This window comes from Pezoporus wallicus, unplaced genomic scaffold, assembly GCF_028554395.1.
Source record: "Pezoporus wallicus isolate ANWC-B61680 ecotype Strahan unplaced genomic scaffold, APGP_CSIRO_Pwel_v1 contig_5069, whole genome shotgun sequence".
Lineage (NCBI taxonomy): Eukaryota > Metazoa > Chordata > Aves > Psittaciformes > Psittacidae > Pezoporus > Pezoporus wallicus.
The window spans coordinates 7007615-7020061 of record NW_026642361.1 but is presented as its reverse complement, the minus strand read 5'-3'; positions in this window follow the sequence as shown (position 1 = coordinate 7020061).

Here is a 12447-nt window from a genome sequence, read left to right as displayed (position 1 = left end):
GTTTATGACGTTTCCTGAAGAGCTCTCCCAGCCTTCTAAGAAAAAAGTAACTGGGGAGATTGTTCTACTAGAAACAGGTTTTGTCTCCTGTAGGAAGTACCACAGCTGCCTGTGAAACTCTCCTAGGCCTCTTTTCTGCTTATCTATGAAGATGAATCCAGAAAGTTTTGTGTGGCCAGAGAGTGAATTCTAGGATATGAAATCAGTCTTAAATCTGCAGTGTTAACAAGTTAACAGCACTCCTCTGCCTGAACATCATCATCAGTCAGCAGACAAAAGAGGATCCAAGATCATTGTTCCAGGGAAGTACATAGAAGAGATGATTGATGAGAACATGTCTAAACCATGGCAAACTAACCTAGTGGAAAAACCAGACATCGGCATCTTAATTCATGAACTGGGAAAACAGCTCCCTGACTGAATGCCCTACCGTGAATGCAAAGTATGAGGAGTTTTGCTTTATTTGATCTACCCTTGTCCCAGTATACTGACAATTCTTCATACTGTTGGATTTTCCAGTGGGTTGGTTGGTTGGCTCTGTTGGGGGAAGGGGGGGGGGGGGTAGGTTTGGGCAGCTGTTCAGCCACAGATTCACCCAAAAGCTGTAGCTGTTACCTTCCTGTTCATACAAAACCTGCTTCTCTGGATGGTGCTGATACTTCCTCAACGCCATCCCTCCATGCCTCTCTGTGCCATTGTCATCCTGCTTCTGGATTATACTCAAGATGTGCCTCTGGGATTCCAGAAAGCTTTGCAGTTTTGGGGACATGTGCTCTCGCTCGCATTTGTCTGATTAAGAGATCACCTCCTAGTTTCAAGTAACCTTCTTCTCAAATTACAGAATCAACAATATGAGTTATTAAAGCTGTTGATGTTATAGGCTATATACCATATAGCTAGGTCTGTATTACCAAGTCGTGTCCTTCACTTATGGAAATCGTGCTATCAAGTCAGCAGAGGCTGATGCAGAGGCAGTGACAGGAATTGCCAGTCACGCATTGCACTAATATGCAATAACTGCAGAAACAAAGCATTCCCATGAAAAGAAAATAATTTTAAAAGCACCTTTATACAAGGGTCAGTAGCAAACAAACAATAAATGATTGTGTTTTATTGGCTTCAGCAAGTGTTAGGTTTGGTGAGCTGACAAGCTATTCATAAGTCAAATACTTTTTTTCTTCTATTCACTCCACTTAAATAGGAATCGATGATCCTCCCATGTACAGAAGTAAAATAAAGGTCAAAGAAAACTACCAGTATTAAGTATTTAGTTCTGTCCCTGAATACTGATATCAGTTCTTTCTATCTACACGAATTGATAGGCTTTCCCTTGAAATGGATCCTCTCTCCTTTTCCCATCCTCTTGACATTATTCTTTACACAACACTGCTGGTGTACGCAGGCCTTTCCAGGTCTTAAAACATTTTTTCCTTCCCTGGAGGGTTTTACAGCAGTAAGAAATCCATTTTGAGAGCCATAGGTGAGCTGTTCTCAGTATCGATCTCTCTCTACTTTTGTTATTATCTGTGTTGGGAGAACACTTTAGAGCTTTGGTCATGGACCAGCATTCCCACTGCTCTAAGCGCAGTATAAATACAAAAGGAAAAACACTGCTTGAAAGCTCTCAGAGTTAACTCTGAATCCATATAAAGAAACAGGGGAAAAAAATAGGTAAGAAAGCCCAAAGGCCTTTCCGGAAAGGAATTCAGTCTTTGCAAGAAGCCTTTTGCACTTCAGTGGATTTCAGCAAGTTTTTATTTCCATAGCAAATACTCCTTTTTGCATAGTGGAACTTGTCACATTTGTAGGCAGTGAAACTGCAGCATAGTCCTAAAAACTATTGCTTTATAGCAGAGTGAAGCATTTCTCATCAAATCAGACCTCATAAATGATACACTAGGTCTGATGGGTTTTGTTAGAAGGTAAATAAGTGACACACAATAGAGCCGTTGTCCACTGAGCACCATTCTTACACCAAGAGCCTTTCAGAATGACAGCAGCATCATAAAAGTGCTTTGATCTGTGAAGGATCAAATATCTTTGTTTCCTATTAACATAACTTTCTTTCCCAACAGAGCACAGAGCATTTCTGATAATGGCACTCTATTACGATAATTAGAAAAAGATTGTCCAGTTCTGTTTCCCCCTTAGAGCTCCCTGGCAAATCTCTCCCTTTGTGTCATTCCGATTTTCTACCCCAAATACCTCTGTCATAAGGAAAAAATTTAAAAGTTTCACATTTTACGGCTCCGAAGTTTCGGCTGCCAAGGTGATGTTGAGCAGCCATTAAAGGATTCTGAAGGAGGACCCAGGCTGAAAATTAAGCCATCACCTTTTAAACAACCAATATTTTTCTTTAATGTGAGCAAGATTTTCAGTAACTGTGCCACAGATCGCTTAATAAGTCAGCGGGAATGTGCCCTGGGTTTGTGTGCAAAGGAGCCATGAGAAAGCATTGCAGGAAAAGCCTGTCTCAAGGGATGTGCGGGTGTAATATGAACAGAAGCAGAATTCGGACGACAGATGACAGACGGAGGAAGGCACTTGCTAAGGGAGTATTCCCAGACATCCTACTGCAGACCTATGTTCCTTACTCTGCCATGCAGTGCTCTGGCTTTTGCCCCTTCCATCAGGGATGTACATCTGAGGTGGCTCGTTTTGCCATACACCTAGTGCCACCACGTGCCCGAGTGAGCCTCACCGGCGCTGTGAAAGAGTGATTCTGTGAGTCATCCCTCTTCCGCAAGGCTCAGAAAGGCAATTTGAGGAAACTCCCTGTGCACATTTGGGGAATTCTGGTGGAAGGAATGCTCCCAGGCTTCCCCTCACTAGTGGTGGTGGAGACAGGCGCAAGGCAGGCAGTGGGAGCCCTTAAGCTTCAATGGTTTTCCATACAAAACACAGCATCCTTGATCAGTGAGATGGTTGCCAGGCAAGGCAAAACACTTAACTGCAGAAAGGAAATCATCAATGAAGAGATCAACTGATAAAAATGATCAAAGGGCTCCAGCTTTGCTTTGTAAGAGAAAAGGATCTCATCAGCCACACTGAGGAAAATTACAGCAGGAAAGCCAAAGGCACAGAAAACAGACCCCAGCCAAGCAGGTCTGGGAAAAAGCATGTACAGAGGACTCTCATGTCCATACAGAAGAATGGTCAGGAAATCAAGGAAACTAAGTGTATTGGGACTTTCTTTTGTTCATACCTATACTCATATATATACTTTTGTTCATATCTATCTATAACATACGGTATGTTCACATCATATGTTATTCTATATAAAGCACATTTTCCTGTTTGCTTCAGCTATCTGAAAAAGTAAGCTTTAAACCCAGAGTATTTGGAAGGCTGGGGATGGGACAGGGATGTCGTGAACCTGTGGAAGTGTTACAGTTCCTGATTCCAAACTCTTAAGGCAGGTGGAACATTAGTAACTGTGCTGGAGAAGCCAAGAAAATGGTCAGTACTGCAGCCAGCTTTGACAACCCATGTGAGCAACCTAAATGCTTTGACCGCAAAGCATAATCCAGGCCTACACTCTTACACTCCCTTCAGTCCCTTTTCCCTCAAGTCAGAGTGGTCTTGTCCATAAAACATAAAAAGAACAGTGTCTGGCCTACATTAATTCACCAAACAAGACCTGTATGGGCCAAAACCATGCCAGAGAGCTTGCTAACAGCAGGTTGATCTGTTAGCCTGTGCTTGAGTCCGTATCTTGCTCAATCCTATTAAAACAAGCAATGTTTCTGGAGTACAAATCAGATGGTTCAGAGGGACAGAGTCCGGAGTTTAGACTTAGCATCCTGTCAGTGTGTCCAGCAGACCTGGAAGCGTTATATCCCAGGCAACTGGGTGGACTTCCGACTTTGCTTAAAGACTTCCCAATCTGCTCCATTGTCCAATTGCCTGTGATCTAGCAAACACAAAAACCAGTTTTGGATAAACCCACATAGCCCCCCATAGCCAGCATCAGTGGGTGCTTTGTGGCTGTATCAAGGCTTCTTGACTCACGTTTCTATGGACAATTCTCTCTATAAATGTTTGTCCCACTTATGATTTAGGACCTCCACTGCATCAGAAATCAGTGTGGACCACACAGGGACTGAGCTCAGGGCCCGGTGGCTTATCTCCGTGTTCCCCACCCATCTACATATTGGGTGAGAGAAGGCCAGGATGAAACAGCTTTCATTGCTCCATTTCGACAAACACTTGGCATAACTTAAAGCCTCTGGACTGCCAAGTAGAATGGGACAGAAAAAAAAGGCAGAAATATACACAAATATAATATCAAGCCTAACCTTTGATCTAGGTTGATCTGATAAGGCCCTGGCACGGGGCCTTCAAAAACAACTCAACATAGCACTCTAAAAGGATAATGCTGAACAACTGATAAAAGCAGAGTGTTTGTGTTCTTTGGCACTTCACAGACACTGACCCACTCACCTGCTGACTTCAGACACAAACTTTGACTTTTCACCTCCCAGATGAATTCTGCTGGTCATTTCCCATCTCCCATTATACAATTATAAATCCACTTACATTATTTTTGGTGCGATTATGTTCTCTCTCCACATTGTTCTCCAGACAATCCATTGGATTATACTGGGGCTTTACAACCAGAATACACATGGAAGCAGGATTTCCTAATTACTAATTATCCTAATTATCAAGTTAAACGACTCAATTCAGAGCTGGTGCAGAAGCACCACATGCCAGTCCCATTGCTCAGCTGGAGCAAACAGACATACTGTAAAAACGAGGAGCAGGAGTTCTTTGCCATCTAAACAAGATTGCTGCCTGTAATTCAGTCTTTGGCTTTATCCAAGCCTCCACATTTGGCTTCTGACAATTTAGCAGAAAACATGCCCTGAGTTGCTGGCCGAAAATCATTTGTACAGGCAAGAGAGTCCTGACTCCTTTTCTGTATCTGGGGAAGGTAAGAAAAAGAAAGGGGAAAAATAAAACCCAAAAGCCTAATCTCCTTCTTGGAGAGAATAACTGACACCAACCCATGTACGTCAAAGCCCTAGTCTGTGTACTAGGAAGTTTATTGTGGGTTTCTGAGTCCATACTGGGTGATTCTGTCAAAGACAGCACAGACTGTGCTATTGACTGATGACAGCAAAGGCATGGATGCTGACCTCTCCAAGCTCCTTCTGTAGTAACAGACTTAGGGAGTTCTTTAATGAGTGCCTCAGAGTACCCAGGTACATCAGAGTTCTCTACCCACTACCTTCTATGGGACACTTTTGCTTAGGAGGTGAAAAGGTCTCGGTGAAAAGGTCCACATGGTGCTGGGGTATGCCTCTGCCGCAGAATCTGGTCTTGCTATACACCATCTCCTGCATCCATCGTCAAACCTTCAGCATGCCCTGCACTGGTGTCTCTAAGCAAAACCTCAGCTATCTGAAGGCTTTTGTGAATATCATTTTCTAAACCTCTGACCTTGCCATCTGTGTAGGCAATTTTCAGGTGATCCTCCCTCTATAACTTCACAGGAACGATGGTCTCATACCTGCAATCACAGAGTTCAGACCCACTGCTCTTTGAAAGCACACTTCAGACTTGTCGGTCTGTCTATGGCCGTGTAAGGGATGCACTGCCAGTCCTTCCTGCTGTCCCAACAAGAGATGTTAGACAAAGTTGGGCTTTTTGTGACCTTCCTATCAAAATTTATCCAACCCCTCCCAGCAGAAAAAGTTGCCTTAACATCTCTTCTAGAAGAGAAAGGAAGTTCACAGAAGGTTTCAGAGGGAGAAGGAAGCCTCAGGGGAAAGGGGAAAGCAAATGAGAAAGGCAGATGTGATTATGAGGGGTAAGGGATGAAAAGTATGGGCTATTCCCGCATCACACCACCATAACTGAAGCTTCCTCATGCAGGCTTGTAGGACCCATGCTTATGCCTTCCTACTCATGTTGTATTAACTCTGGTCAATACAAGAGAAAATATTGTTGCCCTTAAGACTTGCAGTTAGACGTTCCACAGCCATTTTTCCCCAGCCACACAGTTTTCTCAAACAGACGAGAAAAGGGACTGACCTAACTACAAGGGTCACAGATGAGAACCAGATCAACAGTTGTCACGAAAATAGACAGCAAATACAGTAATCAATGAGGATTGTCATCTCAAAGAGCAAACGTTCCCCACAGATCACCTGTGGCCATCCCATGCTGTGGGAGCAGTGAGAAATCAGTTAAAAATTATTCCCTTTTCCAAATACGCAGTTTTCCCCAGCTCAGGCTCTTTGAAGCAAGTCACTGATACAACAGCATCACTATTTTCTATGCTAACTTCTGCTCAATAAGGCCCTCCTGCCTGCAGCAAAAGGCTTCTCCCCATTTACTGTGCCAACATTTTACTAAGCCATGATACAGTCACTCCTGCCAGTAGCCCAGGTGCAGCACCACAAGCTTTATGACTGGATTTTATGCTCCTGCTAACAGACAGCAAACAGACACATAGATAATGCATTGCCAATGCATAGATAATTTCACAAGGTTAAGTTTCGGTTACAGGCCATGCTCTGATTTATTATCTGCTACTCAGGTGGGACAACAACAAATAGGGTTTGCAATAAGAAAGAAAAGCAGCAGTTAACGTCTATATCCTCTCTTAAGGCAAATTTTGATCTTGGGTTGTTTGCAAACATTAAGTCACCTTACAGATAAGGATAAGCTAACACCCCTGCTCTGTTCTTAGAGCAACAGATATCCTCTGCATGAAATACTGGCCGACTGTACAAAACAGACTTTTCTACTCTCATCTCATTCCTGGCCGCTCCCTAAAACCAATGGTAGGATGACCCCCGGGCTCAGGCGAAACAGCAGGACACGTAAGGACATCCTCACCTGAGGACAGGTAAGATACAGTGCATTTCTGTGCACTCAAACTACCTCAGTAACTGGCTTCAAGTTCATAAAGGTTTTGAAAGATGCTGAAAAAAGGAGAAGTCAATGCTGCTAGCTCTTTGTACACCCTCCAAGCTCACCACAACTACAATTACACTCCCATTACAGGACAGAGATGTAGCTAGTAGATCTTAAATGTTAGATAAATAGGTATTCAGCTAACAGTCTTTCCACTAGATACCACTGAGATACAGATGCTTACATTTAACTCACTTAGAAACTATCTTTGAAATCTTTCAGGTGCATGTAGCAAAATTATTCAGATTATTTCCATTTGAGATTGGGAAGTTCAGGTTAGATATAAGGAGAAAGTTCTTTACTGTGAGGGCGGTGAGGCACTGGAATGGGTTGTCCAGGGAAGTTGTGAATGCTCCATCTCTGGCAGTGTTCAAGGCCAGGTTGGACAGAGCCTTGGGTGGCATGGTTTAGTGTGAGGTGTCCCTGCCCATGGCAGGGGGTTGGAACTTGATGATCTTAAGGTCCTTTCCAACCCTAACTATTCTGTGATTCTATGATTCCCAGCACCGAGGAAATTAATAACTTTAGTAGCCAGATGCTGAAAACTGGTTTTAAGAAGCAACTGGCAAGTAAGCTCCAGAAACATAAAATGGGCTTGATTACACACAGTTTGGTGAAAATTCTGCATTCCTAAACCATGCATTCTCCCTGCTCCATCAGAATCAGTGTTTGTAAAACAGCCTGTGATTTTCTGTGGATGTACAAATGGTGGTGACCTTCAAACCACGAGGATGGAGCTTAATTTGTCCCACAACAGTTCAAGAAGCTAATGGCTATCACGGGGAAAAAAAGGAAGATAAACCAAAGCACAGGAAGGTATCTAGCAGAGATGTGACCAGAGTCAGGCAACATAAAACTGCAAAGGGAAATGGGTTTGCAGTTGCTGTGACTATCTGCCCATCTCTTGGGAACCTTATATTCAAAATCTGAAAAAATATCACTAGTGGGGAGAAATGACACCATTAATCAGATTGTGCTGCCATGTCCATATGGAAGACATCTGCTCATAACCTAAAAAGCTGATCAGATAACTGATGCACTCATTTCTCAGCTGAATTGGTCACTGACATAGATTTGGGTGATCAGACTTCTCATTTATTCACATAAACTGGAAACTTTGCTCCCTGTGATTCTGAATAACAGTTTATGGGACACAAATTACCTGTGAGGAGAGAGGAGAACCCATCCACAGATCTAGTGCTGGGCAAGGCAAGAATTATTCTCCTATCAGAAAATTGATTCAAGTTGATCCCGTGAAATGATTAAATCAATAAATATAATCCGGTTTTACGATTTCAAAAATCTTGAGGTGGTCTTTATGGTCCAAAGGAAAAACAAAACCAGGCAACATCCCAAACTGCTGTAAGAGAGCAGAGCTAACAGAGGGCTAGGCCAAGTGGTTCTCAGGAACACAGAAACAAGCTTCTGCAGGGAAGATGTTTTTGTTTTGTGATAGTATTCTTCTTTCACTCATGATTAACCTGCTTCCAAGGGGCAGCTTTCTGTTATTTGTGCTTGTTTATGGAGCGTGTTTCCCACTGCTCCTCCTCACTGAAGGCCCGAGTCTCTGACAGTTCTCTCTGCGTGAAGGACTCCCCCATATTAATCATCCCATGAGTATCTCAGAAGGGACAATTTCTCCAGAGATCTGCAGCTTCCAGATTTTGAAGAGTACAACCATGACAGCAGCTGACAATTTATATATCTTAAGGCAACATCAGGACAACCAAACGTGTTACAAGTCGGTTTTCCTTGATCACGGAAATTTCAGCTCATCCGTACATTGCCATCCAAACATCCCTAGGAGAAACACTCATGGTCATTAACTGTACTGGGATAATCACACCTCTGTAACAGTCATCATGGTTTGCAGTTTTCAAACAGTCCAGCTCAAGAGTGCTCTGAGTCCCATCACCTCTGCTTGTCTCAGGAAGGCTTTCTTTGACACTTGAGTTTGGGGTGAAGGGAGTGTGTTCAATTTGCCACAGTTAGTAAGGATGGTGGGTAGTTCATCAGTTTTCTCTGATAAATAAAGACTATGCCATCAGCAACATGTGGCATGGAACTCCCACCTAATTGTGCCTGGCACAGATAATCTCTCCAGCAGTAAGGGCTGAAGAAGAGGCAGAAGTCACAGACTATTTTGACATCTGCTTACAGAGATTTGGCCATTGTATTCATCAAATACTAGAGTAAAAGGTTATCAGCAGCAGATAAGAACAGCAGAAGGAGGAAGAAACAGCAGCAAGGATGATCTCTGCTGTTCCTCATTGGCTTTATTGCTCACCACATAGTTGTTGTTCAGCCCTTGGGACTGGGAAACAATGATTAACCCTTCAAAGGATTTTAATCCCGGGCCGTAGGTGCCAATTACAGAGAACCTACACCTGACCCTCACAGATCTGAGGCAGGGTCTCGGCCACCTGCTGTACAAGATCAACAAGTGTCCTTATTCTTCTCAATTTAAACCACTTGATTTTGTTTCTGCCAATCACCTAAACAAAAACTAAAACCACATCTTTCATTGCAGGCCATGACAGTACAAGCACTAAGGAACTGTAAATTCATAGCTAGCTCTTAATCTCCCATATACATAAGAAGTACTTACAAACAAAGTTAGTCGAGTGCAGGAGACCACATGCTCACAGCTCCCACAGCCAGGGATGGCAGGAAAGAACCTGGATTGCTGGCCTGATGCCATGCTTTTTGCCCTTGACTAAAGGAGCATGAAGGCAATTAAGGGCCAGGTGCAGTGGATTAGACAAAGGTGGTGAAATCACACAGACTTAATGTACACCAGGCACATGACAGCCACAGAATGGTTGAGGTTGAAAGGGATCTCGGAGGTCACCTTGTTGCACTCCCCTGCTCCAGCAGGGCCACCCAGAGCTGGTTGCCCAGGACTGTGCCCAGATGGCTTTGAATGTCTCCAAGGATGAGAGAACGTCATTCTTCCAAATGCTTCCAAGGATGGAGACTCCACAACCTCCCTGGCCAAGCTGTGTCAGTGCTTGACCACTTTCACACTAAAAAAGTGTTTCCTGATGTTCAGATGAAATGTTCTGTTTCAGTTTGTGCCTGCTGCTTCCAGCCCTGCCACTGGGCACCACTAAGAAGAGCTTGGCTCCATCCTCTACACACCCTCCTTTCGTACACATTGATAAGATCTTCCCCCGAGCCTTCTTCAGGCTGAAGAGTCCCAGCTCTTGCAGCCTTTCATTAGATGCGAGATGCTCCAGCCTCATTCTCCTTGTGGCAGCTCTGGGCTCTCTCCAGTAGCTCCACACCTCTCCTGTGCTGGGGAACCAGACCTGGACTCAGATGTGGCCTCATCAGTGCTGAGGAGAAGGACCAGCTCCCTCAACCTACTGGCAGTGTTCGTCCCAATGGAGTACAGGAGGCTCCTGGCCACCCTTGCTGCAGGGGAACATTGCTGACTCATATTCAGAACTTGGTATGAGTGACAACATCACAGTGGCCATTAAGTGAGCTATTAGATACAAAACTGGCTATGAAATCTGTAATATCAGCATCCACTTACACACTTAAGACAGGTCAGGTTCTGATGGACAGCTCTAACATCTCTTGTACTGTTCAAATCAGTACTCCAAAAAAAAAAAAACCCAGGTAGCAGGCTACTCATAGTCAGCATGGATGAATCACTGAAGTTAAGGGAAAGGGACATCACAGGGTTCTGCCTCACAATCCCAGGCAGTAAGAGCAGCTTGGTACTTTTTTTTTTTATGCTTTGGGTAATGGGAGGCACCAGGGCTCCAAACACAAGCAGCGTGACAGAAATGAGATTAATACAATTCAGCGGAAACCAGTTATCTCTAGCAGCACACAGAAGGACAGTTTGTGAGTCACAGTGTGAGAACTTTGGTTTGTCTCATTTGCAGATGGCCAAGGAGAACCCTAGGTAGTGACCTCTAATTATAAGAACGTAAGAGCAATGTGTCCAGGAGAGCAATGCTTAGGGGAGGTAGCAGGGCAGCTGGCAAGAACTAAAGATAACAGCAAGCTGGACAGTGCATCAAGCTTCTTGCAAACCTCGAGGCTCTTTTGAAGGGCTTCCAAGAGCTCAGCAGCAGAACAAGAGGTGCCCAGGCAGCGCCTACAGCACGCTAAGTATGGACTGTTGATACAGCAGGGCTGAAGTTTGCTGGCTGCCCTTGTTCCATTAAAGCAGCTATTTTGTGTCATGTTCTCAGCTTCCTGTGTACTTGCACCACATCTCTTTAGTTCTACCAAACTCTTCATACCTCTCTTGAAAGGTTTGTAGCTCTGCTGCTATTAGATCAGGCAAACCTGCACACTTGTTCATTTTAGGGCACATTCCTGTAACGTCAAAATTTCCTGGGTATTTTACAAGTTTTATATACAAACACAAAACACCACTATGAGTTTTCGAATCTTTCACCTGAAACAGGGCCTGCGGAACATGAAAAGGGATCTACATCTGCTTTTAAGAGCTGCTAATTCCCACTGAATATTGCTATATAAACCGCAATTAACCACTGGGCCTAGAAGAATGAACAGGCTCATCCTCTGAACCAAGTGAGATGTCTTGTGGAAAAACACTGCTTATCCCAAAACTTAAAAAAATTACAGAAAAAGGCAAGTCCCAGTTATCGCAGAAGGGTTAAGACCTCAGTAAGCCTTTCTATCTAAATGTCTTAACAGTTCTCCAAAACCTTTCTGCTTACCCCCTTATTGCTTCCCTCTGCACTCACTTTCCTACATGCCTTCACCTTGGACTTGTGGAGAGAGAGCGTGTTTGTTTCTAACAAAGCTAGGTTAAAACTTAAGTTTTGTGAAAAGTAAACAGCACACCAGCCCATCATTGCCTTGATGAGCACTAGAATGGCCAATAGTGAGATTATCTTCATGGAGATCTTCACTGAAGGTACTAAACAAACAGTGATTTCCACTTATTTTTCTTCCTAATAAATGCAGCGTAATGTTTTGTTCGTGTCTTTGCAAGAGCCATGAAATGAGTAACAGCGTAGTAGTAGTAGTTTGGTGCATTGCTGTTAAAGACCTAGACTTTACTTCCAGAAAAACTTAAGGCTAAATAGATCACTATTCACCCAGTAACCACACCGAGCACAGAATATGTAGCAGCATAGTTTTGTGTTAAAAATCCTACAGTAAGTTTCCCTTCTAAATCAGGTTTAAAAGACTAATACAAAGATTAACTTAATACCCTTGGTTAAATTTCACTCTTCCTGGTGATGAATTCATGAAGTTCCGGAAGTGACAGAAAGAAACCAGCTTGTTTGTTTCTTAAAACGGAATGCTCTAACTACTGGAATACTGAAGCAGAGAGGATTAAGCAGTAACTGCAGACCTGGGGAAACACTAGATCATTCCTGGCTGTTCTCCATTACCCACCAGTACATTTTGTTTCCTGCTTGGTGAAGTGCTTGTGCTGCTCAAAGACTTGACAGGTTCCTCATACTTCATTCCAGCTCCCAGATAACAATTCCCATTATGATGAGCCACTTTCACACACCATCA